This window comes from Mus caroli, unplaced genomic scaffold, assembly GCF_978045245.1.
Source record: "Mus caroli unplaced genomic scaffold, Mus_caroli_1 scaffold_10, whole genome shotgun sequence".
Lineage (NCBI taxonomy): Eukaryota > Metazoa > Chordata > Mammalia > Rodentia > Muridae > Mus > Mus caroli.
In genome coordinates this window covers 10,677,357-10,705,202 of record NW_028227265.1, presented here as the reverse complement: position 1 = coordinate 10,705,202, position 27,846 = coordinate 10,677,357, and the positions used below count along the sequence as shown (strand labels likewise).

Below are 27,846 nucleotides of genomic sequence, written 5' to 3'. Positions count from 1 at the left end.
TTAAATGAAAAAATCTGAGACTTAAGTAATTTAAACAGCCAACCCAGGGTCCACATAGACCACCTGTGAGTCCTGTGTTAAAATGAACGGGAAGTATATTCCTGTCTTACATGAAACTGACCAATGATGTGTGTCCCTCAAAACATAGGCCCAGCAATAGCAGGAAGTTTGTTCTAATCCAAGAAGAGGTCTACCATACAAATGGTATAGGAATCTTTGCAGAACATTGGGCACTTCTGTTGCTGTCCTCATAAGCAAATTTTAGCCTTTGGAGGCAGACAGTGTCCTTAAGGAATTTAAGCGGTCAAGAGAACTTGCTGTTCTTGCAAAATACCACTGTTTAGTCCTCAGTGCCAGTACCCAGCTAATAACTGTCTGTAACTCCAACTCAAACACCCTTTCTGGCCTCATAGTTAAACACACAAACATAAACATATAAATAAGAAAATAAATCTTAGGAAAAGACGGACAGTTTCAAGCCGGTCATTTTAATTAGTGTTTACTGAGCACCTGTCCTATATCAGCTGCAGGAAAGACCTTGAAGAAAGACTCGTGATGGGACATACAAACCCATATCACAAGAACCAAAGCGGAGACTCGAAGGCAGCTCAGTTCTGCGTGAGGCATGTGGACTCGTGAACTCATAGCTGCTGTGGTAACAGGCTTCAGATCTATACAAGATCAAGCCAACCCCCAAATCTAAACATAGTCTCCTGTGAACTGCAAGGCAGCAATAGCTGTCCAGGGGAGGAAAGGTTTAGGAATCCAGAATGACACGAGAATTAGACCAATGAATGAAAGCCACAGAGCTGATGTTTCATTTTAGCATCCATGTATATAAACAAGGACAGAATTAAGAGCTGTGTGGAAAAGACCAGAATGCATCCCTAAACTACAAAGGTCAATAGTCATTAGAGAAGCTTTCGGTATTTTAACAGCAACAATGTGAAGTAAAGCCAAGCAAAAGGGGGAAAAAATGTTTCTGTCTGCTGCCAGATGGGTGCTTTGAGTGGTGCCTTCCCTTTCAAACAATTTTGTGATGAGATTTTTTTTAATGGGGAAATGACTAATAAGTTTGGGAGCAATTAACTTGATTCTTAATAAGGATGATTCAGAACCATAGCAGGAGCTGAGATTCTTTCAGGCTCTCTAAATATCACCACTAAATATATAGTAATTGGATATTTATATGAGTGCAGACTCTCTCTCGACAAAAGCGTGAATCGTAACACGTTGAGATGCAGCGCAGTTTTAAACACGCTCTCTTACTAGGGTCTCAAAATAGCCTCAGAGAAAAGCCCAGTGGGGTTTGGATGGGTAGTTGCTGGATGTCTTTACTTCAGCAAGGAGCTGGGACAATTTATACTGTGACATGCCACATGGGATGTTGTCTTAGTCAGTCCTGGACAAAACATCATGACCAAGAAGCAAGTTGGGGAGGAAAGGGTTTATTCAGCTTACACTTTCACTCCACGTTGCTGTTTCATCACCAAAGGAAGTCAGGACTGGAACTCAAGCAGGTCAGGAAGCAGGAGCTGATACAGAGGCCATGGAGGGATGTTACTCACTGGCTTGCTTCCCCTGGCTTGCTCAGCCTGCTCTCTTATAGAACCCAAGACTACCAGCCCAGGGATGGCACCACCCACAAGAGGCCTTCCCACCCTTGATCACTAATTGAGAAAATGCTCCACAGCTGGATCTCTGTGATAACTCTGGCTTGTGTCAAGTGGACACACAAAACCAGACAGTACAGATGTAGAATATGCAATGGGATTAGAGAGAGGGCACACAGTATGGAGGCTGGATGGACCTCTGGCTGTCACCTGTACCCTGGTGGCTGTACCCTCCTCTGTGTTGTAGATGTAGACGCTGAGGTCCAGGTAGATTACCAACAGGTCCAGCAGAGGCAGCAGGTAGCCAGGCCGAGACCACATCAGACCTGCCAAAATTCTGTCACCTCTATTATTCTGTGCTACATTCCCACAATATGAAAAATGAAATAGGGATTGGAAAAGATGTCAGCTTGTAGAGAAACTCCATAGAACCTACAGCTGGAGTTTTCTATGAGCTTTGGGCTGTGAACAGATACGACCTCCACCCCCAGTGCTTACAGATTTCTTCATCACGGTCGTTCAGTATCTGTTTAACATGCCTGAGATTCACGCCCCTAGAAGCATTGCAGGCAGGAGGGAGTGGGGAGGGGGTGGGGGGAAAAGGGGTGCTGTGTCACATGTGCATCTATAGGTGGCTGAAAGGAGAGAAGAAGCTATATCTGTGCTCAGTGTTCTGACCTGTGAACATCTGGATAATTAGTAGCCTAAAACTCCCTGAATAAAGCAAGTCTGAGACAACCACCAGTCCTGCACCATGTAGGCCCTGATGTAGGCCCCTAGGACTGGGAGCAAGCCACAGAGTAGAAGAATTCTGCCTGGGACTGAGGGCCCCAGATGGGAATGAACCGGAGACAGACGGCCCTCGCATGGGGCCACTCCACTGGGTAGGGTGGTCTCAGATGACCACCAGATCAGCCCATGGGATCTGGACAGGGAGCTGGCCTGAGATGATGATTAGATGTGCATGCTGCACAGGTCCTGGGGGAACAGGGCAGACAATGCTTGAAATGACCCCTGCCTGGTACCATAATGCACACATGGGACACAGCAGTCCCACGGCCCCTCCCAAGACAACCCCATACACTCAGAGATCCTTCATACCACTAAGGGGAGCAAGTAAATGGTCAAGAAAGGGAAGGGAAGGAGAAAACAGAAGGATGTGGGCACAATAAAGAGAGGCAGAACTGGAGAATCGAGGGTAGTGAAGAACAGCCCTATGTGAGTAGCTAGCGATGCCACCTGGGACCATGGTGGGATCCTGGCCTGTGCTACCACCAGGGGCAATATCTGGATCCATGGCCCCGAATCAGCAGGGGTCCATTACTATCCCCGGTGTGGGATGCCACCTCGGGACCTGTTGATGTCTGAGGGCTGCGTAGAACTGGCCCCAGCCCTTACCTGGGCATTGTGGGGGAGCTAGCCCTGTTGGAACTTTTATAGTTCCAACAGGGCTAGCTATGAATCTATGACTCCGCCCTTCTGAACATCTTCATGAAGAACCCATATCTGTCTTCACAAGGCACCAGCTTTTATAGTTCCAACAACATGGGAAGAAAGTGTGCTCATGTATTTAGCGAGCACCAGGCATGCTCCAGGCAGGGTACATCTGGCTGCAATTAACCAATACACCTGGATGTGAATAGCTTCCTTGGATAGAGGTTGGTTTCTTTGCTCACCAGGAAGTCCTAAGGTAAGTGACTGGTGGGGATGGATTTTCACTCAACAGAACCATGTGGAAGTTGAATTATTGTTACCTTTCACTCCGCCTTTTTTAAATGTTGTAGTTAGTCTTCACACTCGTCTTCATGTTTGTAACAGTGAAAGGACACCCATCCATCCTGTCAGTAAGCCTGGGAGGAGGGGAAGATAAGCCAGCCCTGGCTTTATATCCTCTTTACAATGAAGGAAGTTACCAGAAGAATGCCACTACTTACACTGCAGAGGTCAGGGTCTTGTCTCATAGTTTATCCTAGCTGCAAGGGAAGCAGAAAGGGGACAGAAAATGGTTTTGTCAGTTTGTTGGAGGCCTCAAAGAAAATTGAATTTGTACAGCAAGAAAATGGAGAAATAATAATTTAGGGAGACAACCATGCTTGTGTCACTATCAACACAGCTTTCAAACCTATGCCAGGTTGCCTGGCTGCTCTAATGGAAAAGGCAGCACATTGAGATCTTTGCATGTGCCTCAGAGTGCGTAGATGGGTGGCCAAAGTAAAACCAAAAGACTAGTAAAATGTCAAGCACCAGCCCAATTACTACCATGTTTAGGGAGATATCAAGAAAGAGGGTTTCTCGGACATGCTCTTGAAGCTACAAGAGAGTTGAGACATTCGTTCCCATGGCAACCTGGGAAAGGCAGTGCTTGGGGATCATTGATGAGCTCTGTGAGCATGGACATTCTTGTGTAGAGCTTGACTTCCTACTCTACAAGAGTAGGTCTACAAGAAGAGGTCTTACCATCAAGCTTCAGTGAAGATAGCACATCTTCACTAGGTGTGGGTTAACATGTTCCTTAGGGTTCTTGCACTGAGGGTAGAGTCAGGTTGAAATCCACTCCTTTTCCAAGACTTGCCCAGGGCTTCCAGTTCCTTAACGTCTCTGTGGCTTTGCCTCCTGAGTTCTAAAGCAACAAGTGATGACATCGTTCCTTTCAGTGTGGCTTTGGGGCTGTTCTTTGGAATCAGGGTTTCTGTCAGCTTTCCTAATAGTATTTGCTCTGAGAAATAAGTACATAGCACTGTCTGGAATCCAATTCATAATATTGCTGCTAGAAATATCACAGACAAAATAAAACAGGCAGTGGGTAAAATGACACACTGTAAAATCTGTTGTGGAAGAAAAATTGACTGAGAGATCAAATATTGCTAGCATTGTGGAACATCACTGTGATAGCCTGTGAAAAATTAGATGTAGTAGAAAGAACAAAAATGAAAGAAAATGATGGGAGCCCAAACCAACCAGAGGAAATTTATTGTTAGTGAGTCATCGATGCAAGAACCCAGTGATCCTGTCAAAAGGGTAAAAAATGCAAAATTGAAGTTGGTAGACTGAGTCCTCGCCCAACTCTAAACAGACCCATGAGTCAGAAACACCATTGGTAAGAATTTAATTTGACCCAAACAATCAATGTATAAAAATATCATTGGTATAAAAATTGCATATAGCACAATGAGTCATGATGGAAATCACTCTGGTGAAGTAAAATGGACCTTTCTCATTTGAAATTCTTTTACTATGCAGTGAAGAAAACTGATCTGATCAATGGCTTAATTTGGCTTAATAGAGTTTGCTTTGAGAAATATTACTGGACAAAAATTATTGAAATAACTCTGATTCTCTTGTAATAGCTTTGAAATATGTATGAGAAGGTGGCTGAATCTGCATAACAAGGCTGTACTCCCAGCCCACTGCACTGCACTCCACGCCACTCACAAACCCTCCTTATTAAAGTTTTCATCGCTCCCTGGACTTTAAACCTCAGAATATTTATTTATAGATGCTAAAGTCCATTCACCATTGAATTGGAAAGTGGGTGTTAGTCCCAAGTGAGTATCGCGTGTATGTTGTGAGTTCAGTGACAAGATGGACTTGTGAAGTTGGTCAAGAGAATCAGTTCCCAACCCCATGGGCCATGACTCCTTTGTGAGTCAAACGACCTTTTCACATATGAGGGTCACATATGAGATGTTTACATTATGATTTATAACAGCAGCAAAATTATAGTTATGAAATAGCAATAGATTAATTTTATGGTTGGGTAGTCACCACAACATGAAGAACTACATTAAAGAGTGGCAGCATTAGGAAGGATGAGAGCCGTTGGTCAAGAGACAAGCAAGAAGGGGAAATAGACTGCTTTGGAGAAAATTTCCTGGACCAGTGAGATGGCTCAGTGGGTAAAGAGGCTTGCAACCAAGTTTGAGGACCTGTGTTCGATACCCAGAAACCACGTGGTAGGAAGAGAAAACTGACTTCATGATGTACATGCACACACACTCATACATACACACACACAATTAGTAAGTAAATACATGTAATAAAAATACCTGAGCAGACTTCCTGTCTGAGAAGGCTTCTGTGTTCGTTGCTTGTGTCATTGCTATGAGAAAATACCTGGCTGAAGATTTTGAGGAAAGAGAAGTTCATCTCAGCTCACCAGTTAAGGGCTCAGTCCCTTATAGCGGGAAGTGCCAGTGGCAGCAATGTGAGAAAGCTGATCTCAGCTCTGTCCACTTTATTCACTCCAGGACCTCAGCCCATGGGATGGCACTGTGTATATTTAGGGTCTTCCTACCTCGAACAATATAGATCATCCCCTACAGAGACATTTCCCTCTAGGTAATTCTAGATCCTGCTAAGTTGACAACAGGAGTTAACATCATGGCGCTTGTGAGTGGCAGCCCCCAGCTCACTCGTTCGAGTACTGACATGTTTAGAATCTGCTCTCTGGGCTCTGCCATGCTCCATAGGAGAACATGCCTTTGGCTCACAACAGCAGTCTCCGTCATATTCCTGTCTCGATCTTGTGTTGACATCTTTTGGGTTTGACTCTGACATGTTATTTCCTTGTCCCAAGGGTGTCTCGTTGGCTCTGTGTTCCTATTAGGCTTTACCTCACAGAGTTGTGACTTGAAATGTCAGGGTTGTCACGACAACAATGGAGCAAAATAAAGCAAGCTGTTGACATTCCTTGAGCACAATTTGCAAGACCTTGTCTTGTAACATTTTCCTATTTCCAGGTGACACCTGCTCACCAAACCATGCCCCCAAGTCCCAGAGTTTTTACAGACTATGTCTTGGTCTGATCTCAGCAGGCACAGGGCTGAGAGGCACGGGGTGTGTGGGGATGGGGAGCTGAAAAGCCAGATTTGATGGAAACTCTGAGCAACTGATTCCTCCTGCCAGTCTGGGCTTCGCTCTGTCCTATAGAGCAAAACATCACTACTCAATCCATGGGACTGCTGAGAGAAGGGAAGAGAGAAATTCTCTGAAGAATCAGAGGTCCTTCAGCAAGGTCCAATCGTCTACACAGCTCAACAAGGCTAAGTCTGGGGCACACTGTGTCCCTCTGATATTTAGAAAATGCCCCACATGGAACAGAAGAAGGGTCTCCGCCGTTAAAAACCCTTCCATCTCTACCAGGACTAGAATTCAGTTCCTAGCGCGTGCGCACACACACACACACACACACACACACACTGGGCTGCTCACCAACACCTGCAACGCCAACCTCAAGGGATCTAACACAACCTTTAGACTCTGTGGGCACTGCATTCATAAACATGTTCACAAACACATATACACATAAATAAATCCTTTAAAAAAAAAAAGAAGAAAAAGAAAAAACTTCATGCAAATCAAGGAACTTGTCAAGTTTCCTGCCAAAGTTTTGAAGCTTCTGGCTAATGACTGCAACTATAGGCAGATATTTAGAATAAAGGTTTCCAGTGATACCCCAACATGACCTATCAACTGTTTTCAGCAGTAAAAATTTACAGAGACACACAGCCTTGCCTGTTCACTATCTTCATTTATGGCTGAGGAGTTGCAACAGAGCTACCATGGCTGACAAAGCAAACTGTGGTCACTTTGTGCTTTATAGATAAAGGTTGGCAACCCCTGGCTTGATTTGTCAATTGCTTTCCATATTTGTAGATTTAAATCCACATAGTGCCTGGGCCTATGAAGGGCTGCCATCCCATACTAAAGATGTGTAGACTGAGGATCACAGCTTAGGAATGACAAGGCCAGGAGTTAAGTAGAACCCAGTAATGCCACCGCTCATATTTAATCTTTACTGTGAAGCATTTAAATACCTAACACATTTAATTTTGTGAGGCCACTACAGTCTCTATCCGGGAGGTGAGAGGGGGATGTGACTTAAATGCAATGGAAGCTTGCTGTCCAGGGACACTCTAGATTTCTTAAACTGGATCTAGACCACACAGATCATGCGAGGCTACAGTGGGTTTTTTTTTTTTTGCCCTGTGTTGATGACTCAGCTCTAAGGACTAGAGTGGGAGACAGAGGGCACCCAAACAGAATTCAACGTCTTCAGAAGTAAGCAGGCAGGGAAATACCAGAAGTTAAGGTGTGTGCAGCCCAGGACAGCGGTGGCATTGTAAAAATGCATGTCCTAATTCATGTCTCTGGAGTAAGGAAAGGGTATAACACTAACGAGCTTCCAGTGCCAAACTTTGAGGACAAGGTACCAGCAAACAGCCTGGCACTCCCTAACATCTATCGATTTGCTATTAGAAGCATGAACAAAGGTATAGTGTGGGCAGGCCTTGTGGACCTGAGGCTTCGGATCGTCACTGTCCAACCCTATACAAGGCTACATCTTGCTCCTCCTTAATTCCCTTATTCCCTGGCTCACACTGCCTCCCGCTTTGCCTTAGTTTCCATCTCCTTTTTCCTACCAACCCATCCTACCACGTCTCTGTGGTTCAAACCACCACAGCCAGTATGGTGGACATGCTTAGACACTCCCTCTCTGACCTGGTTCCAACAAGGGGCAACTGAAGCAGCCTTTCGTATCAGGCATTCCGTTCTCAATAATTCTGTCAGATCCACCCCGGGTCTTCCCAGATTGTCTGCTCAGACCACACAAGCTGGTGATTAAAACTTAGAACAATAATTAGACCCTTTATTTCCAAAGCAAATTTAATTTCCAGACCAGACTTCAACATTCATTACAATACAGACTAATAAAAACAGAGCTAGGACCATATGCTTTTTTAGAGCTTTCGTGTTGTAAAATCTGTAACAGCGTTAAAATCATTTGGGGGGGGGGAATAAAATTATTGCAATTCCCCAAGCAAAGCCCTCCATGAGTAAGTCCTTCTGATTTCTCATTGCAGCACATTGCCTGTATTTAAATATGCAGAAGTGCGACAGGACACTGTAATTTTCTGTGTATTATCTGATGAACATTTTCTGTGTGGCTGCGTGATTTTTGTGTTTATTGATTTTAAAGACTGAACTGTATTTCTTCTTCTGGCTGGCAAACCATAATAATATCTGTCGAGTCAGATGTGCAGAGTGGGGCTGGAGAGATGGCTCAGTAGTTAAGAGCTCTGGCTGCTTTTTTAGATTACCCAGATTCAGTCCCCAGCACCTACATGGTGGCTAGCAATTGTCTATAACTCCAGCTCTAGGGGATGCCTCTGCAGGCACCAGGGATATGCATATATGTGCACAAACATATGCAGGCAAAATGATCATAATCATAAAATTATATATGTATATATGCATATGTACATATAAAATTATATATTCATATATTGGTGTATATATATGCATATATATGTATATATATGCATGTGTGTGTGTGTATGATTTTTTTTTGAGACAGGGTCTCACTGTGTATCTCTGTCTGCCCTGGAACTCATTCTTTAGACCAGGAAGGGCTGGAACTCAAAGAGATCTGCCTGCCTCTGTCTCCTGTGTGCTGGTGTGTGCCACCACTGTTCAGCTCCTAAAAATATTTTTAATGTGTACCTACATGGTGGTACACTCCATGGATTTCTTTCTTTCTCTTTCCCTTCTCTCTGCCTTCTCTCCTCTCTCCTCCCTTCCCTTCTCCCTGCACCCCTACCTTTGCCTCACCTTTCCTCTTCTCTGCTCCCTTGTGGGGCGTTGCTTTCCTCCCCACTCTCTCCTCCTATTTTTCCTGTCTTCTTTGACAGGAAGGAAGGAATTTCCCAGGAACATGTGTTGTTCTACATGCAGTGTGTCCCTGGGTTAGCTCCTCGGTCAGCCATAGGTGGAACCCCTTCAAGCTGGAACCCCTGATGGCCAAATCGTCCGTCATGGTTCTGCAGTGCCCTAGAGAGATCTCAGGGGACCTCCTAAGTGAACTTGGTGTCTGCCAGGTCATTCCAGCGTAGGCCCATTGCCAGCAGCTCCAGGGACCATTGGCATTGGTGACCAATGGAAGCAAACTCAGCCAAGCCAGGTGCCCATGCTTAGTTCAGCTGTGGAAGCAGAGGCTGGTCCTGCATGGAGACATTCCAGTTCCTGTGATCCCCCAAAGCATATCATTTAGATATGGCCAAAGAAGCTGGCCTTAAATAGTAAACCCACGCCCGACCTGTGTTGGCTTTTTTGTTTGTTTGTTTGGTTTTTTTTTGTTTGTTTTTCGAGACAGGGTTTCTCCGTGTAGCCCTGGCTGTCCTGGAACTCACTCTGTAGACCAGGCTGGCCTCGAACTCAGAAATCCGCCTGCCTCTGCCTCCTGAGTACTGGGATTAAAGGCGTGCACCACCACGCCCAGCCTGTGTTGGCTTTTTAAGGGACAGATTTTTTTTTTTTTATTCACATGGTTTGCTCTATAACTCTGCCTCTCAGTGCCAGGGACATGTTGGAGTTCAATAAATACCTATTTTTATGTTTTATGAATCATTTAAAAATGTAATATCAGGCCGGGCAGTGGTGGCACTGTAATATCAGGGGAGAAGGCTTGGAAGGTAAGAGCCCTTGGTAGGCATATGTGAAGATCCTCAGTACCCACATATAAAGCTGTCTGTAACCTCAGTGCTATATGAGGGGCAATAGAAGGTTTCCTGGGGCTTGATGGCTACTAGCCTAGTACCTAGGTTCAGTGAAAGTTTCTGTCTTGGGGGAATATGGTACAGACTGATGAAGCAGGAGGCCTGAAGTCCATGTGCCCATGGGTGTGTAAACCCTCACATATGCACACACACACAGAGGCATGTGCAGGCATGGGACTTTTTTTTTAAAATGTCATATCAGAGAGAAAAAGAGAAGAGATCTTTGCAGAAATTTAAAGCCATCGTCCTTAAGCCTTTAAAGAATAAAGGCATCCGCCACAGGTAAGCATCCATGATGATAAGCTGGCAATTGATAAGCTCAGCTGCAGGTTCTTGGAACTTGACTGTGGATATTAGACGCTGCTGCCATCAGGACTACTGAATTTGAAAGAGCATCTGGGTTCTGACCCATTTGAACTATCCTGCAAATTAAAGGAAACATGAAAACGTAAGCGATCTATGGCCCTTGCCTTTGTCACTCAGAATAAGGCTGGCTACTTATTCCCACGTGACAGCAGCAGGAAAAGTCAGAGGCTCACCCAGGCTGGCACAGCTACTCAGTGGAGAGCCTGGCTTTTCACTGTAGCCCGTCCGGGTCGGCGTTCAACACCTCCCGTTCCCGTTACGTTGATTTTCCCAACCTTGGCCTCCTCAGTGTTTGATTGATGGTTGTTGTTACAGCAGATAATCTGGGCTCCCTTGTAATGTGATCAAGACATTTTTGCAAGGCGAGGTCTCGGGTGATTAGGATAAGGATGGTGCTAATGCCGGTCTCAGCCTCGTCTGGAAATTTCTAACTAGAGTTCATTAACTTGTCAGCCCTGGTTCCTTTTGAGCACATACTGATATAATAAAATGGTTTAAATCAATAGATGCCTTAAACAGGCCTCATCTATCTTCCTTTGTTGCTTTTTTTTTTTAATCCCCTTTTCTTCTTTTATCACAACTACTTTCTCTCTCTGCCACTTTGAGACTGAACTCTTTCCCTCTCACTGCCTGGGTGGTTCTTTTTCTCTCAACTCTCAAAGCTCTTGGGAAGCCAGGGACGTTTAGCCTTCCCGAAACATAGCTATTGTCACCTGAAACAGCAGGTGCCTCTAACTCATTTAAGCAACGGGATGTTTACCACTAGAACAAAGGCATCATGAGATGGAAAGCCTTTGAGTTTAGCTTTCAAAAATGGCACACGCCTTTAATCCCAGCACTTGGGAGGCAGAGGCAGGCAGATTTCTGAGTTTGAGGCCAGCCTGGTCTACAGAGTGAGTTCCAGGACAGCCAGGGCGACACAGAGAAGCCCTGTCTCAAAACAAAACAAAAAAAAAAAAACCCAAAAAAACAAAAAACAAAAAAAATTCATGATATGGTTAATGTGTGTGTGTGTGTGTGTGTGTGTGTGTGTGTGTGTGCACGAGAGAGGGAGAGAAAGAGCACACATGTGTATGCTTTCATGCAAGCCCTCACTCATGAGTTTGGTAGAAGTTGTACCTCTGTCTTCCGAAGGCCTTGAGAGGGAATCTCTTATCCAAAGGGTGGGGATGTCTAGACTGCTGTCTATGGAAATCTGGTCATTATGGCCTCTGCTTGGTCTTGATTAGCATTGCATTGGGCTTCCAATTGGTTCAAAGAGCTGAGATTATTACCCCAAGTGAACTCATCTCTGGGAGTGGGCTGTCCCAGGAAGGTCCCCTGGCTGATGGCTTTTGCCTGCTTAACATCTTAGAACTGAACATATCAACCAAAAGTGGATACAACTTGATGATATTAATTGTTCCGTCATCTGGTGTGACTGTCAGAATTTGACACAACCAATATTCACTCCTTACCCCAACATACCCAAGGCGACATCATCCATAGTGAAACTGCAGTGGGATGTGCAATGACTCCTCCAATTGTAAAACCCAGTTCCAATGTGAAGTTGGTGACTTTCCCCAAGGGAAGCTCCAGGAGATCTTTCCCTTGATTGCCAAATAGCCTACATGATAAGGAACATAAATAATTTTAGGACAATCGAGCCCTCTCCATCCTAGTTGGTTCTAAAACTCTTTAGAGACAGATTGAGTGCTTGCCATCCTGCAGGCACTTTCTGTAATCCTTTTTAAAAAAAATGGTATTTGAAGGCTGTGGAGATGGCTCGGCAGTAAGGAGCACCCCCAAGTTCTTGCAGAGGACCTGGACTTAGTCCCCAGCACCCACATGGCTATTCTCAACCATTCATAATTTCATTTCCAGAGGATCCAGTGCCCTCTTCCGATCTCCATGGGCACACAAGCAGTGCATTTGCGTACATGCAAACAAAATATTCATGCACATCAGATCAATTTTGGAAACACACCCTGTTCCCCACCATTGTCCTCTTTCTCATTCATTCCTTTATTTGGTTCCCCTGGGTCCCCTGTTTTGGTTATGACTCTACTTCCCTGTCACGTGTGATTTCATATATCTATATGAGATCTGAGAGCCATCAGTGAGGGAAAACATGGAAGACTAGCAATTTGCTTAAAATGCTTATCTCTGGCTGGGCATGGTGGCTCACGCCTTTAATCCCAGCACTCGGGAGGCAGAGGCAGGCAGATTTCTGAGTTCGAGGCCAGCCTGGTCTACAAAGTGAGTTCCAGGACAGCCAGGGCTATACAGAGAAACCCTGTCTCGAAAAACCAAAAAAACAAAAACAAACAAACAAACAAACAAAAAGATTATCTCTGGTCATACCCATTTCCTTGGAGACACCTAACTCGTTTCATCTTAATAAAAAAAAAAAATTGTTCCATCGTGCAGGTACACCACATTTTCCCTGTCTATTCCTCTGAGGATAGACAGCGGGGTTGGATCTATGAGTTTACTCTTGTGAATCATGCCAAAGTAAAACGCTGATAGGCATAAGTCTCTGCGACACACAAGCTTGAAATCTTTGGGAGTGAGTATCCAAGTGTAGTACAACTGGGTCATCGAATACATAGGTGAGCCATATCATATGTTCATTTTAAGGGTTTTTTGTTTTGTTTTGTTTTGGTTTGGTTTGCTTTTTTTGTTTGTTTGCTTTTTTTTGTTTGTTTGTTTTTGTTTTTTTGGATCTACCCAAGATACCAATAAAAAAGGGGGGGTATCAACATGAATATAGATTAGGAACTGTACATAGGTACCTGCTGCTGCTACTAACACATGAAGACCATGGGAACTACAGTTCCTCCACTGATGGATAGGTCATGCTCTTCCTTCCCCCTACGCCATTGGTGGGTGCTACTCTGCCCTCTGTGGGCATCAGTGACTCTCAGTTAAAGCTGCGGCTATAGTACTTTGTCATATTTTTGTCTCAGTGTATTCCTTCCCCAAGAGACAGACTTTTAAGGTCATCTGCCACGTTTGGGCAGCACCACACTGGCCCAACCTTTAGCATGTGGTAGGTGCTTAGTGCAAGTTTATTGACTTGTTAGTTGAATGGGCAGGCACATCCTGGCTAACTGAATGAGAACAGTGACTTCTACAGGAGGTATTGATTAAGGTTTTATAGAGCAGGGTGCGGACGCTCATACTGTAGGACAGCCTTACAGAAACTCCAGATTGTTCCTCTTCCTAAGGGCAACAGATCCATGTGATGGATAGATAACACACAATAAGAGGCTCGATGCAAGGTAGACAGAGAAGGAGGCAATGATGCTGCCACCCAGGGATTTTTGTAAGCTTGCTGGAAGCCAGAGTAACTGAGCTATTCTATAAAGGTTGACCATGAGTTTAGAAAGGCCTAGGCAGAGGTCGTAAAACAGCAACTGCACGATCACCTTGAACTTCATAACTCCTGAACTTTATATGCAAAAATCAGAAGAAATGTATGATGTAGACCTTGCTCCTTAAGCCATCAGCCTGCACCAGTCATTAGCGCAGACCAGGATGAGGTATGGACTTGGGTCTTAAACTAGCTTGTCTGAGTCACGTAGCACTCGCAGGAATTCACCAGCCAACCATCACAGCTATCTGTGCCCCCATTTCTCCCTCGACCACATAGGGATGCATCAAATGTCACCTCAAGGAGAAGGATCAATTAGAGATCTGCTGCCTGGGGCACTCTTCCTTTGGCAGTCCCCCTCATCTTGGAGAAGTTCTCCAAAGGCTACTGCACCTTGAGGTAGAAAGCTTCCCCTGTGCACCGGAACTGAAGGACTGGTCCCAAAAATGAAAGTGCAATTACAGAAAAAATTATCCCTGGGCTATGAGTGCATTTCATGGGTATTTTATTGCCTCCACGACTCATGATTTCAATTTTCGGGACCGAAAGGCTCCGCTGAAGACTAATTTAAATTCTCACCACGAGAGCCCGCGCTTTATGGACATGTGTCGGTACAGATTGAGTCCATTTGGATTTAATTCCTTTGGACTGACCACAGAACAGCTTAGGAGAGGTTAAAGGAAAGAGCCGATGCAAATAGGGCTGGCCGGTCATTTAGCATTTCTTATTTGCCTGTTCCTTTGTTTGAATGTATATGGTGCGCATGCATGCATGCACATAGGTATTCCCGTGTGTGCATGCAACTGTATGTAAATGAATATAAAGGCTTGAGGCTGCTCTTGGGAGGTTTTCCTCGATCATACTCCACTTCATTTGCTTGAGGCAGGGTCTCTTAATTGAACTCAGAGCCAGCCAGCTTGCTGTGGGGGAATCTCCTATATCTCGATCTTAAACACTGGACTTACAGGCAGGCCACCAGACCCCCACTCAATATGTACACGGTGGCTGAGACCTGAAGCAGCATGCACTTGACCTAAGGAGCTGACTTGCCGGACCCTCTGTGACTCTCGATGAATGCCCAGGAGTCGATGGAGACAATTGTACAGGTTACACTGGAGCGGGATGCTTTCTACATCAAAGCGGTTAGCAGTTAAAACTTAGCTTCGTCAAAAAGGCGGGGGTGTGACAGACTCTACTTTCCAAGACTTATTGAAAGTAGTCCCTGGGCCATGTTTGAAACTAGAAGGAGGAAGAGAATCCTAATCCTGTCCTTTGATGATGTCAAGATGGAGAGCACCTCTGGAGAAATGTCGATAGGGGCTCAAATCAATACTAGTCTCTGTTTGTCACTGTTTCTCTGTGTGCTTATGAAAAGCCCCTTTGCCTTGCAGGGCCGCCCAGCATACACTGTTATTACCACAGAGGTAGAGAGCTGACTTTTCCTTATTTAGGTTTTTTTTTTCCTACTGGAAATCTGTATCAAACCGAAGAGCTGAAAGTACAGGCGGGCATACCCCCCCAAGACCTGTCAAAGTCTGTGTGGTAAGAGTGTAAGACTTGGCATTCCAAACATCTCCTGCTGCCTCTAACCTATCCCGGTGCCAGCCTTGCCCTGTGAGAGTTCCCCTTTCTATCCCGTGCTTCTCTGTTCTCCAGAGGAACGGACTGAGGGAGTGACTACATCGAAAAGGGGGTTCGTGAGATTGGCTTCTGTGACAGTCAAACAATGAGCACCTTACACCAGAGGCTGAGAACCCTGTGTGGCTCAAGTCTTGATGTGGCTCTGAACACCTGATCAAGACAATTCCTCACAGGAGTGCCCAGCCGCTTGCCTTTTTAGCTCATTCTAAATCTAATCAAGTTGACGACAGCAATTACCATCACACATTCCCCTCAAACACACCGGAGAGCTCAAGATCCCGGGATCGCTGCCTACACACGACACCTTTCTGTTGTTTTCCAAGTTATACTTTGCAAGTTGAAGTCAAGAGTCAGCATAGACGCAGTGGAGGTCTAGAGAATGGTGGGTTCTGTCACACTGCAGCAGAGTTACAGGGCAGGGCTCTAAGGGCTAACACAGCTATACAATTCACAGCCCACTCATTGTCAGGAGAACCTAGATTCCATGATCACAATAACTTCCACCCCAACTTCCACAACTGTCTTGATTATGACCCAAGAGGGCATCTGAAATTAGGTGATGGGCGTCAATGGGGTTTATATGGGAAAGGTATTTATGTGTGACTGGTACTGTAGGGTAAGAAACAAAGACAGGAAAAGTTAAACCTGCTTAGGCCTAGGAGTAGAGCTCAGTGGGTAAACACTTGCCCTGAATGTACAAGGCCCTGGGTTTAAGGCCCAGCAGTGCAAAAACACAGCCAATCAACCAACAGCAAAGCATTGCTCAATGAAGAAGATTCGGTAGCATTTACTCTTAAGCAGGCAAGTCCAACAGCAAGGGACATTAGAAAATCAGTGAGAGCTCAAGTTTTAGGACATCTCCAATGTCCAGGTAAGAAGGCATAGTAGGTCACACAGTGAGCTACAAAGAAACAGTATGTCACTGGTGACTTTCTTCCGGTAACAAATATCCAGCTAGCACCCATTCCGACCTGTGTTAAGGATAACTTTGAACAGTGATATTGCATAATGGCTGGTCTAGAAGACTATCTGGGTGGCTTGATGAGATGGTTAAGCAGGAGAGCCGAGGTAAGATGTGGTTGGGACAGGAAAGATGTGAGGAACAGCTGATCCCAAGGGCCAGTGACACCACAGTAGCAAGTAATCACTGAGACCAAGTTCAAGAGCAGGTATGCAGATATTGACAAGCCTTCAGGTCACCTTCAATACCAGGAAAGGTTTTTATAATTCTGAGTTGATCATTCTTTTTCCTCAGTTTACTGTTTAAGAGTCTGCAGCTCCACTGTCTTCTGACATGCATTGTTCATAAGGAGACATCTGCAGCTGTCCTTATCTTTGTTTCCTTGTCCAAGATTTTTCCTTCCAGCCATAGTGGTTCTTGCAATTGCATTCTTATTACTGGCTATAAGCAGTCTGATTGTGATAAGAAACCTTCTGTGGGGTGAATCAAGAGGGCACAGACACAAAGGTGGCTTGAGAGTGGGACACGTGTAATAAAGGTGAACTTACACTGTTTCACTGAAACTGGAAGCTCCTTCTTACAGCCAGTGATACCTGTCTGTCTGTCTGTCTGTCTGTCTGTCTTAGGGTTTTACTGCTGTGAGCAGACACCATAACCAAGGCAACTCTTATAAGGACAACATTTAATTGGGGCTGGCTTACAGGTTCAGAGGTTCAGTCCATTATCAACAAGGTGGGAACATGGCAGCATCTAGGCAGGCATGGTGCAGGCAGAGATGAAAGTTCCACATCTTCATCTGAAGGCTGATGTGGGAGATTGACTTCCAGGCAACTAGGATGAGGGTCTTAAAGCCCACACCCACAGTGACACACATACTCCAACAAAGCCACAACTCCAAATAGTGCCACTCCCTGAGCCAAGTATATGCAAACCATCAGAGTTACTCAAGGGTTCCCATCCTAAAATCTAGAGATAAGCAAAGGGCAGGGCATGGTCTATAGAAGAGAGAAAGATGGAGACAGAGTGAGTCAGAGATAGAGAGAATGTACAAAATGCTCAGCGTTATCCTTCTGCCCTGGCTATTGCTCTGATAATGACAGACATTACTTAATGAGAATCTTCCAGAAGCTAAAGGCTTTATTTTTGTTTTTTATTCTTGGAAAATAACCCTATCTGGACGTTCTTCAAAAACCTTTATTTTCTCTTTGAGATATGATTTGAGAGTGGGGGAAGTGTTTCTTCATCCTCATTTAAGGCTAATACAATGAGCATGTAAAGTACTCATCACCGTGCCCAGTGGGGCAGGGCACCTTGAAAGTTGTGATGTGGTAGCACTGTTACCTCCCTATGTCTCCTCAAGGTGAGGGCTTCAAGTTTGCCCATCAACATTGCCCAAGCCCCCATGCAGAAGGAAGTCAGCATTCAGGCAAGCATTCCATGAGCCTGCCTCCATCTCTGTTTCTCCTAACAGTCAGTAAACACCATGTAGCATCTTAGCCGATGTTTTACTCCACCCAGGTTCATCCTGCCTTCTCAGCTCCATTAATTCAGCAGTCAGTCGATTCATATGTTGCCTGAGCTCAGAACAGGTGCCGGGACTGCTCTGGTTTACGGGGGTTAGGGTGTTAAGTGTGAAAGAGGAAAGCAAATCCCTGCCTTATGGCTCTTAGACATTGGTGGAGAGCAGGGAGAAGGGAGCGCAGACAACAACAGTGAGCAGACCATAATAGTAACAGGTGCTATGGATACAAATCAAGGATGGGTGGGAAGTGCAAAGCATTGGAATACTGATGGACTTAGTATGTTAGGTCTAGGGAGGATCCCTCTGCCTGGCCAAGGCAAGCCTACCTATGTCAGAGGAGCAGAATCGAAAGCATAGAGAAGGGCTGGGGAATTCCCTGATGCCACGCAGCATCCATCACTCCAGAGGCAGGGTGAGAGAGGAGGATGTCCAGCTTCAGGGCATCGTTGTCTGGCATGTGGTCCTGAGCTTGACTGGTGCTCCTTGACTGACCATTTGGTCACCCCTCTGAAATACACCTCCCTTCCCTTCCTCCCTCTCTGTGACTTAACCTTGCCAGATTCATCTAGAGTTAAAACGTAGGGTCAGCTCCCACCATCTGGGTAGTGAGGTCTAGGGAACAACCCCTCCTCTCCCCCTCCCCCAGTACCCTCCCGTCACTCAGAAACAGCCATTCCCCTAGGAACCCAGCACCCATGGACATAGAACTCCAGAACAGAGGGTGAATTTTAGCCCTTGCCTATCTCCACCAGGGGGCGTTGTGCCGTGGTGTGCAACCTTCACCGCAAACAAATGGCAGCCTGACACGGCCTCAGATGCAATTTTGTATTTCACACACCATTTAACTAATGGAAGCCACATAATAGGCACTCAGCGAATCGCGGTTGATTACACTGTCTCTCGTTTTTCACCTCCTAATATGATTAAGATCCTTTGTATTTCAACTCATAGTAAAGGATGGAAATTAGGTGATTATTATCCACAAATCCAGGCGTTATCGAACACCTACTATAAGCCAGGCACTAGGCTGGGTGGTGGGGGTGGGGACTCGCGTCTGTGGGGTTTACTCGCGTCTGGTGGGAAAGGAGAAATAGGTGATGTTATGTAGAGTGTATTATTAGTATGTGGGAAGAGGGAAAGAGCATAGGCGGTTGGGGTAAGCGCGCTGGGTAGAGTGACTGTCAGGACTCACAAAGTAGGATTCTTCTAAGCATAGATATGAATGAAGAGAAACATAGTAACAGCAGTTGAAAGAATGATCCCCCCCACCCCCCACCCCGACCTCAACAGTGGTTCCCGTGATAATCCTTCCATCCCAAGAAGATGTTGCCTTTCAGGGCAAAAGAAATGAGAGTACGAGGTCCATGGAGACATCTTGGTCAGGAAAGCATTTGCATGCGGACATAAACACCCGAGTTCACTCCTCAGAACCCACGGGATGGATGAACCCACCATCCATGTGCTGGTGGCGCACCTTTGTAACCTCAGTGCTGGGAAGACGGAGGCACGGATCTCTATCTGATCTTCGGTCAGCCAGTCTTGACCAAATCAGTAAGTTCTGGAACAGTGGCTGGCCCTGTCTTTAAATAAGTAAATAAATAAATAAATAAAAACAAATAAATGTATGTTCTTGAGAAATGACACCTAAGATTGGCCTCTCACCCCTGTCCCATGCATGCAAACACTCGAGAGTATGCACATTCACACATAAATGTGATTAAAGACTGCCATCTTGAGAGTCTAGCATTGTCCTGAGGCTCAGGGTAGCTGAAGCTTCCTCAACAGAGAGATTAGGAAGCGACAGGCAGACAAAAGTACCGGCTAGGTTTGGAGGTAGAGGGAGGGGCTGTTAGCTCAGAAGTGTAGAGGGCCTCTGAGCAGTGGTTCTTAACCTGGGGGGTCACGTATGTTCCAGAGGGGTTACACATGGCCATTAAAAAGCAGATTTAGATTACAGTTCATAACAATGACAAAATAACAGTTATGAATAATTGTATGGTTAGGGGTTAGCACAACATGAGGAACTGACTAAGGGGTAACAGCATTAAGAAGGTTGAGAAACACTGTTCTAGGGTCTAGGAACTCTCCTTTATAGACTCCGTAAGAATCCATCCCAGTTCCCAGACTGCTTCTAGCCTGCTAGTACATCTATCCCTCACGAGCATAACCTAAGAGATCTGGACCATTTAGCTGTTGTGTTTGCTACAGTCCGTTACAGCAGCAATAAGAATCAAGACAGATATCTGGGGAAAAGCATTCTGGATGGGACAAACAGCCAGTGCTAAGACCCTGAGGTAGGAATGCATCTGATATACCCCAAGATGTCTGTGCAGTTGGACTGAGACAGAGTGTTTTCAGGGACCTCGGAGTGACAAGGACATGGTGTGCCTTACCTAGCATATCATGAAGCAATGAAAACCTATGTTTAGCTCCAATGCTAGCAGGTCCCACAACGAGAGTGAAGTCGCCTAGCTCCTGTTTTAATAGGACTCTAGCTGCTGGGAGAAGGATGGTAGAAATGCAGGGGCAAGGTCACATGTTGATGCTGATAAACATCTTTAGTCCCCGCACTGTGAAGCAGAGGCCTACAGGTCTCTTTGAGATCAAAGTACAGCTGCTCTAAATAGTGAGCTCCAAGACAGCCAAGGATACTCAGTGAGACTCTGTCTCAAAAACAAAACGGGGGAGGGATATTGAACTGGAGAGATGGCTCAGTGGTTAAGAACATTGGCTGCTCTCTAAGACGATCCAGGTCCAATTTCCAGCACCCACATAGTGGCTCCTGACCACTGGTACTCCAGTTCCAGGAGATCCGATGCCCTCCATGAGCACTGTATACACAGTACAAATACAGGCATGGAGGCAAAATATATTTAGATACATACAATGAAAATAACTTTTAAAAACCTGATATTGGCTCACACCAGAGTGATAGCTTTGAACAAGGAGGGGCAGTTAAATTCAAAAGATGCTTTGAAGATTGAATCCAAGAACCAGAGCACAGATAAATGTGATTGTTTCCCTGGAAACGATTAATTGAGTAAAATTCTTTCAGTGATGCAAACTCTTCGCAGGAAAAGTGAGTCACGCAGATAGCAGGAGGTGGAGCAGATTTCTATCTAGACATCAGGCACAGCGACCTGAGTTCGAGTCCCACCTCCTCCACTCTCCATGTGCCTGAGCTACAAGTTTAAAATTCCCCAACCTTAGACTCCTCATCTGGAGCATGGGAATTCAGAGGGATGACCCAAACATTGTGTGAGTGTAGACCAGAGGCAACTGGAAGGCTCACATCTAATGCAAAGCAGACTCAAGACACTGTCTCTGCCCACTAGAAGCCACCGGTTTGCGGATATTTCTGAAAGCCCATGGACGGTCAAGAGCGCAATCGGAAGCAAAACAAATGAAGCGGAACCATCCTTTCCTGTGGGGCGAGTTCAAAGAGCAACAGGGATGCAGACAGAGCTCGCTAGGTCCCAGAGAAGATTTTCAGAGCTCAGCCATCAAATAGTGTCTACGTTTGCCAACCGTGACTTCCAAAGAGGAGTGGGCCCTCATACCTTTTAGGGAAGAATGAATTACATAGCAATTGAATATTTATTACACGTGCCTCTTCCTTAAGCAGTTGTTTTACCATCGTGACATCAAAACCACCCGGCCCAGAGAAGACTCAGATGTGGGAGAATATCAAATGTGTTTTTTTCTTTCTTTCTTTCTTCTTATTTTTTTCCCCTGTCCCTTTTCATGGTAGATCTGACGCACCTTTGAATCTTCAAAGGACGTGATAATCAATGACGTGCGTGGGGAGACTGGAGACAGGCGACAGCGTGCCCGTCATTGTGGAGACGAATTTATTAATGTAAACGGTATCGTGTGGAAGAGAGATGGGGATGAATTAAAATGTGAGGACCTGTGATCCAACAAGAAACATAGAACAAAGGGAGGAAAGGGAAACGGAGCAGAGAGATAAAAGACACTTTGCCGATTCCAGGTGCCGCTGAACAGAGCAACATAAAAGAGGTTATCGCAGAAGCCGGCTACCGCAACCCTGGCGTCTTAATTAAAGCATCTTCAAGAAAGGAGGCAGCAGGGATAGTACCAGGGTGTTGGTGAGACGTCAGTGACATAGAAGCAATGCAGATGTTCAGAAGAGGGGATTATTCCGTGTAAATATTGGGAGTAAGTTTCTGAGAAACTCAGTTCTGGGCTTCGGTCATGGAGAATATTTTAAAATTGTTTGGGTAAGGGGAGCAGTTAAAATAGCTTTCTTACCAAAAGGAAAAAAAAAAACAAAAACAAAAAAAAAAGAAGAAAAAAGGAGTGTGTGTGTCTGTGTGTATGCACTCGCACATGCATGTGCATGTGTCATACCACATGACTACAGGTGCCCACTGAGGCTAGAAGAGGGCATCAGAGGCTCTGGAGTTAGAGATACAGGTAGTGGCTGCCATATGGCTGCTTGGGACTGATCCCATGCCTTCTGCAAAAACAACTAGTACTCTTAATTCCTGAGCTATCTCTCCAGCCCTGGGAAATAGCTTTCTAATCTTACAGTTTGCAGCCATTCGCCTCAAGAAAAAGATCCCAAACTGACAAATAGACAGCAAATAAGAGACCAAGGATCTTGAAACAAGACCAAATCCAGGCCACGGGTTCCTGTTGGGAAGGGAAGATGGCTCAGCAGGTAAAGACACTTATTTCCGAGACTGAGTTTGAACCCAGGGACCTACATAGTGGAGCAAGAACTAGTGTGGAGGTTGCCCTCCGGCCTCCACATGTATGTATGGGGTACGTGCACACACAAGTAAATAAAACATGTTTTAAATATATATTATGTCCGAGAAAGAGGCATGCCACCTGGAGGAGTGCAAAGGACAGGACTGCCTGCCTGTCCAGTTGATAAAGCTATACACCGCCTCCGCATCCACCCCAGAATAGCTCAGCACCATCATCATTGTCTGTCTCCTTTGGCTGGCACCTGTGATGTCATGCTTCATTGCCAGCCAGGTAGCGGCACTGTCCACATTGGCAGCCAACATGGCCTCCTGCCAGCTAATGAGGTGATCGGGCTGCCAGGGAGAAGGGAGCTGGCATCCTTTCCACTTCAGTGATGAATGTATCAGGTGATGAGTAAAAGGTACAGCCGTCTCTCCCCTGAGGTCACCCTGAGCCTTTGGAATAAGAAGAGATGGTGCAGGCAGGCTGTGAGAGCATTTACCAATACATACCATCTACTAAAGTTTAAAACAATGTCTACACTGACCGGAAGTGATCAGAACGTATTCCCCGAAAGAACTGGAGACTAGGAAGGGAAGTGTGGGTCAATGAGCTAGAGCAGAGGGTTCTCCATTCTGTGGGTAGCTCTGTATGACTGTCACCAACACTCTGCACATACCCACTTGAAGTGCAAGGGATTGTCCCTCTGTGGGTGGGTGGGTGTGATGGTCAACCTTAAAGGTCAACTTGTCGAAAAGTGGAATCGCCCCAGAAAGGAGTCTCAACCCGGAAATTGTTCAGATCAGTGGGCCTGTGGGCATGTCTGAAGAGGATTGTCTTGGTTGGTGATTGGAGCCGAAGACCCACCCTAAAGATGGGCGGCACCATTTCAAGAGCTGAGTATGGCGCTGTCCAACAGTGATAGAAGCCAACTGAGCATGTGCAGCCAGCAAGCACGCGGCAGGAATATATTCATTTCTCTCTGCTCCTTCCTCTGGATGGGACAGGGCCAGCTGCCTCAGTTCCTGCCTTAACTTCCCTCCAATGATGGACAGGAACCTGGATCCATAAGCCAAATAAACCCGTGTCCCTATACCGCTTTTGGTCAGCATATTTGCCATAGCCTTAGAAATCAAGAGAGGCTGGAAAGAACCCAGATGTCCCTCAAGAGAGGAATGGATACAGAAAATGTGGTACATTTACACGATGGAGTACTACTCATCTATTAAAAGCAACGAATTTATGAAATTCTTAGGCAAATGGATGGAACTAGAAAATATCATCCTGAGTGAGGTAACCCAATTATAAAAGAACACACATGTAATATACTCACTGGTAAGTGAGTATTAGCCCATAAGCTCAGAATACCCAAGATACAATTCACAGATCACATGAAGCTCAAGAAGAAAAGAAGACCAAAGTGTGAATACTTTGGTCCTTCTTAGAAGGGGGAACAAAATACCCATGGGAGGAGTTACGGAGACAAAGTGTGGAGGGAGAAGAGACTGAAGGAAAGGCCATCCAGAGACAGCCCCACCTGGGAATCGATCCCATATATAGTCACCAAACCCAGACATTATTGTGGATGCCAACAAGTGCTTGCTAACAGGAGCCTGGTATAGTTGTCTCCTGCGAGGCTCTGCCAGTGCCTGACAAATACAGAGGTGGATGCTCTCAGTCAACCATTAAACTGAGCACAGGGGTCCCCAGTGGAGGAGCTAGAGAAAGGACCTAAGGAGCTGAAGGAATTTGCAGCCCCACAGGAGGAACAACAATATGAACCAACCAGTACCCCCAGAGCTCCCAGAGACTAAACCACCAACCAAAGAGTACACATGGAGGGACCCATGGCTCCAGTCACATATGTAGCAGAGGCTGGCCTTGTCAGTCATCAACGGGAGGAGAGGCCCTTGGTCCTGAAAAGGCTCAATGCCCTACTGTAGGGGAATGCCAAGGCCAGGAAGCAGGAGTGGGTGGGTTGGTATGCAGGAGGATGAGGGAGGGGATAGGGGGTTTTGGGAGGGGAAACCAGGAAAGGGGATAACATTTGAAATGTAAATAAAGAAAATATCTAATTAAAAAAAGAAGAAGAAGAAATCAAGAGAGAGGGGTCTCATTGAGAGGGGCTCTCATAAAGGCCATTTATGGGGTTTGAACTCTTTCAGATGGGAAAAACAGTATTACTGGAGTTTATGTTTTTGCACTGAGAACATGGACTCAGATTAATTCAGCCGTGGAGGCAAGGGGCTGTGTGTGTGTATTAGGAAAACAAGCCCATTTGTAAAGCGCTGCCAGATCCCTCCAGGTGCTCAGAAGTAGCTATTTAGCATGAATATTTCATCAATGCCAGAGTAGATTGAAGAAAATTCTTTCCATTATGTCCCCATCACCGTTGCACGTGGTTGAACGGACTTCTGACTAAAGAATCTAAATATACTTAAAACATTTTTCACCTCCAGTGGAACGAGTGGAGCCTGATTGGGTTGTTATTTTCCTGCCTCATGAAATATTTCAGAGGCAATTGTGTCTTGAATGTGTTGTTTGGCAAATTTTTATCCGAAGCCAGAGCCTCTGGATTATTTTTTAACTGGTGACACCGATGTTAGAAAGTCAACACTTTAGAGAAAATGTCCAGGGCTTGTCTCTGCGGTTCTTGCATTTTATGTTTTAAGACCAGCTTTTAGAACATGCTGCTGGGCTTGGTATAACAGGTGAGAGAACAGAAACTCTAAGTGGGTAAACTTCAGCGTTCACACTCCCACCCCAGACCCAACAGGCAGCCAAGTCGAGGTCAGACACCATCTTTGATAAGGCTTCCCCTGTGAGGAAAGAACTGTCTTCCTGTATGTTGGAGAGGCCTGACATCTCCTTGCTCCCATCGTCTTTGGAGCCTCTCAGACACCAACTCTTTCTGCTTCCTGTTCCCACCAATGCGGACCTGTGTTTTCCTTCCGCCTCTGTGCCTTTTATGCAGGCCTCTTCCTTGCACCTCTTTTTCTGGTGGAAGAATCGTGAACTGATGTTGGAGACAAGAGTGGAGAGTGGAGAGTGGAAGGATAGATGGAGTTGGCCATGCAGAAGAGGGCGGGATCTAGGAGGGGCAGCATCTGCTAAGGTCAGCAACAGCATCAAGAACCACACCTCCTGGGTCTCTCCTGCCTCAGTGGTGCTGGGGATTTTATCCTTGATCATACGGATTCTTGTACAGTGTTGAAAGGGGGCAGGTGGTGGTCTCAAATAATCTTTCTGATCAGAAGCTTCTAAAGTCACCTCTCAAACCCTAAACGCCCACGAAGAACCTGTAACTTCTATAGCAACTTCCTTCCCATCCTAAACATACATCCTAAAGCCAAATGACCTGAGACCCTAGGAATGTATCTTCTCAGTACCCTGAGTTTGGGTGCCTGGTGAAAATTTCAGCCACACATATAAGAGTGTTTACGTATGCTTGTGTGTTTGCGTGCTTGCTTTTTAATATTGTGCTACCTTTTTTCAGTACATTAAAAAGAAAGGGACATAGAAGATTGAAGTAAACATTCCCTTCTATAATTGAGATCATAATGGTCTAAGAATACCTTGACAAGACTAAAGGAGCCAATGTGGAGGCCAGGGAGTACTTTTTCTAGACCAGAATTCCCAGGAAAGGGATTTCCTAGCTCCCACTGTCTATCATCATGTCGATGACATAACCCATAGCAATATCTCACATGCCCAGGTAGCTGGGACTGTCACTTCTGAGGGATCACTCAACAGACATTTAAATAATTTCAGCACGACATGGACCTGTCTAAAGTCACTGGAAAATATCACTTTCTGATCTCTTGCTGAAATTGTGGTCTATCGATTGTATGTAGAAATAGGTTTCGTTAAAGATGTTGTCAAATGAGTGTATGATATACTTCGGCCATGATTCTCCCACACATAATTATCTCTGACTACTCCCTTCCCCCAATTTCAGATTGACCATTGCATTGCCAAAGTTTCTGGTTAGTGGCTTTCCTCATCAGAGTGCTGTTTCTGATGTCACCAGCTATTATTTCTGGAAAGTGCATGCATTTAGAGGCTCCGAGGGATGGTGGCTTCCCATGTATTACTGTTACATGCCAACGGCCCTTGAAAACTGAATGCCATAGTTTCCAATGGTTGCCTGGCTGCATGCCATCCCAGGATCCTGCCAGCCATCATCTTCCTACCCCATCTTTAAAGAAAATTCGATGTCCTCTTGGCAGAAGATGATTTCCTGGACAAACAGGGCAACAGAGGTGCCTTCGTCTCAGCACAGATCCCACCAGAGGCTTTTCCAGCCACAAGCACTGAGGGTCTTTGCTGTACACATAAATGGCAAAGGCAGGGGCAGGCAATGAGCCTAGAAATGTGAAATAAGGGGCAAGGTGTTTAGAATTGGAAGGAGGGAGGCTGCCCTGCCCAGTTCTCTCCTGGTGTCTTTAAGGCGCCCTCAGAGTCAGTACGCATGCGCATGGCTAAACTCCTTGTGCGCTCTGTGCCTCAGAGACTGTTTCCCAAGGCTCGGAGTTCCCTGCTTCTTTGCTCTGGTATTTTACATCTAGGCTGACACTACTGAGTCTGTCACCTTACATCTAGGGAGCTGGGAGAGGTGGGAGGTGGACTGGTACTGCATCTTTAATGGCTGCTGTACTGGGAAGAGAGGGACATCAGAGCAGGCACAGGGCTCAGGGGTATCCAGAACAACTGCATCACCCTCAGCAGGCTTGCAGGCACAAGTGAGCCCTTTATCACAAACAATGGAAAGTTTGTTGCTGAGGATACAGGGTGCTTTTTCACTGCGTTGGACACATTTATACACACACTGCCTTAATGAACGGAGGCCTCTGTGGCTGCATTACAGCTCTGAATCACCAAGTCCTTACATATGCATGGTGCCTTAAATCTTCACTCGGCACCGTTGTCGTACCCATTCACTCACGGACGGCTCTTGAAGTTGTTGTTTTTCTTAACTGTAAATGAGATTTGTATGTATGGCATATTTTACCTATGTTCTGTTCTTTGGCTGTCCCTCAATAAAGCAACAGAGTCTTTGGAGAGGCCACGTCTCAGTGTTGTATAATAGAATCCATCCTCTCTGCCATTGTCTCCTG

The 27,846-nt window shown here is 45.6% G+C and overlaps 1 protein-coding gene and 1 pseudogene across 1 annotated transcript in view; both read left to right on the top strand.

Moving 5' to 3' along the window:
• The window catches only part of Cdh13 (cadherin 13), a 1,034,078-nt gene that overhangs the window by 448,703 nt on the left and 557,529 nt on the right, over window positions 1–27,846 (top strand). The window lies entirely within an intron of this gene.
• On the top strand, window positions 2,162–2,325 carry LOC115031836 (small nucleolar RNA SNORA17; annotated as a pseudogene).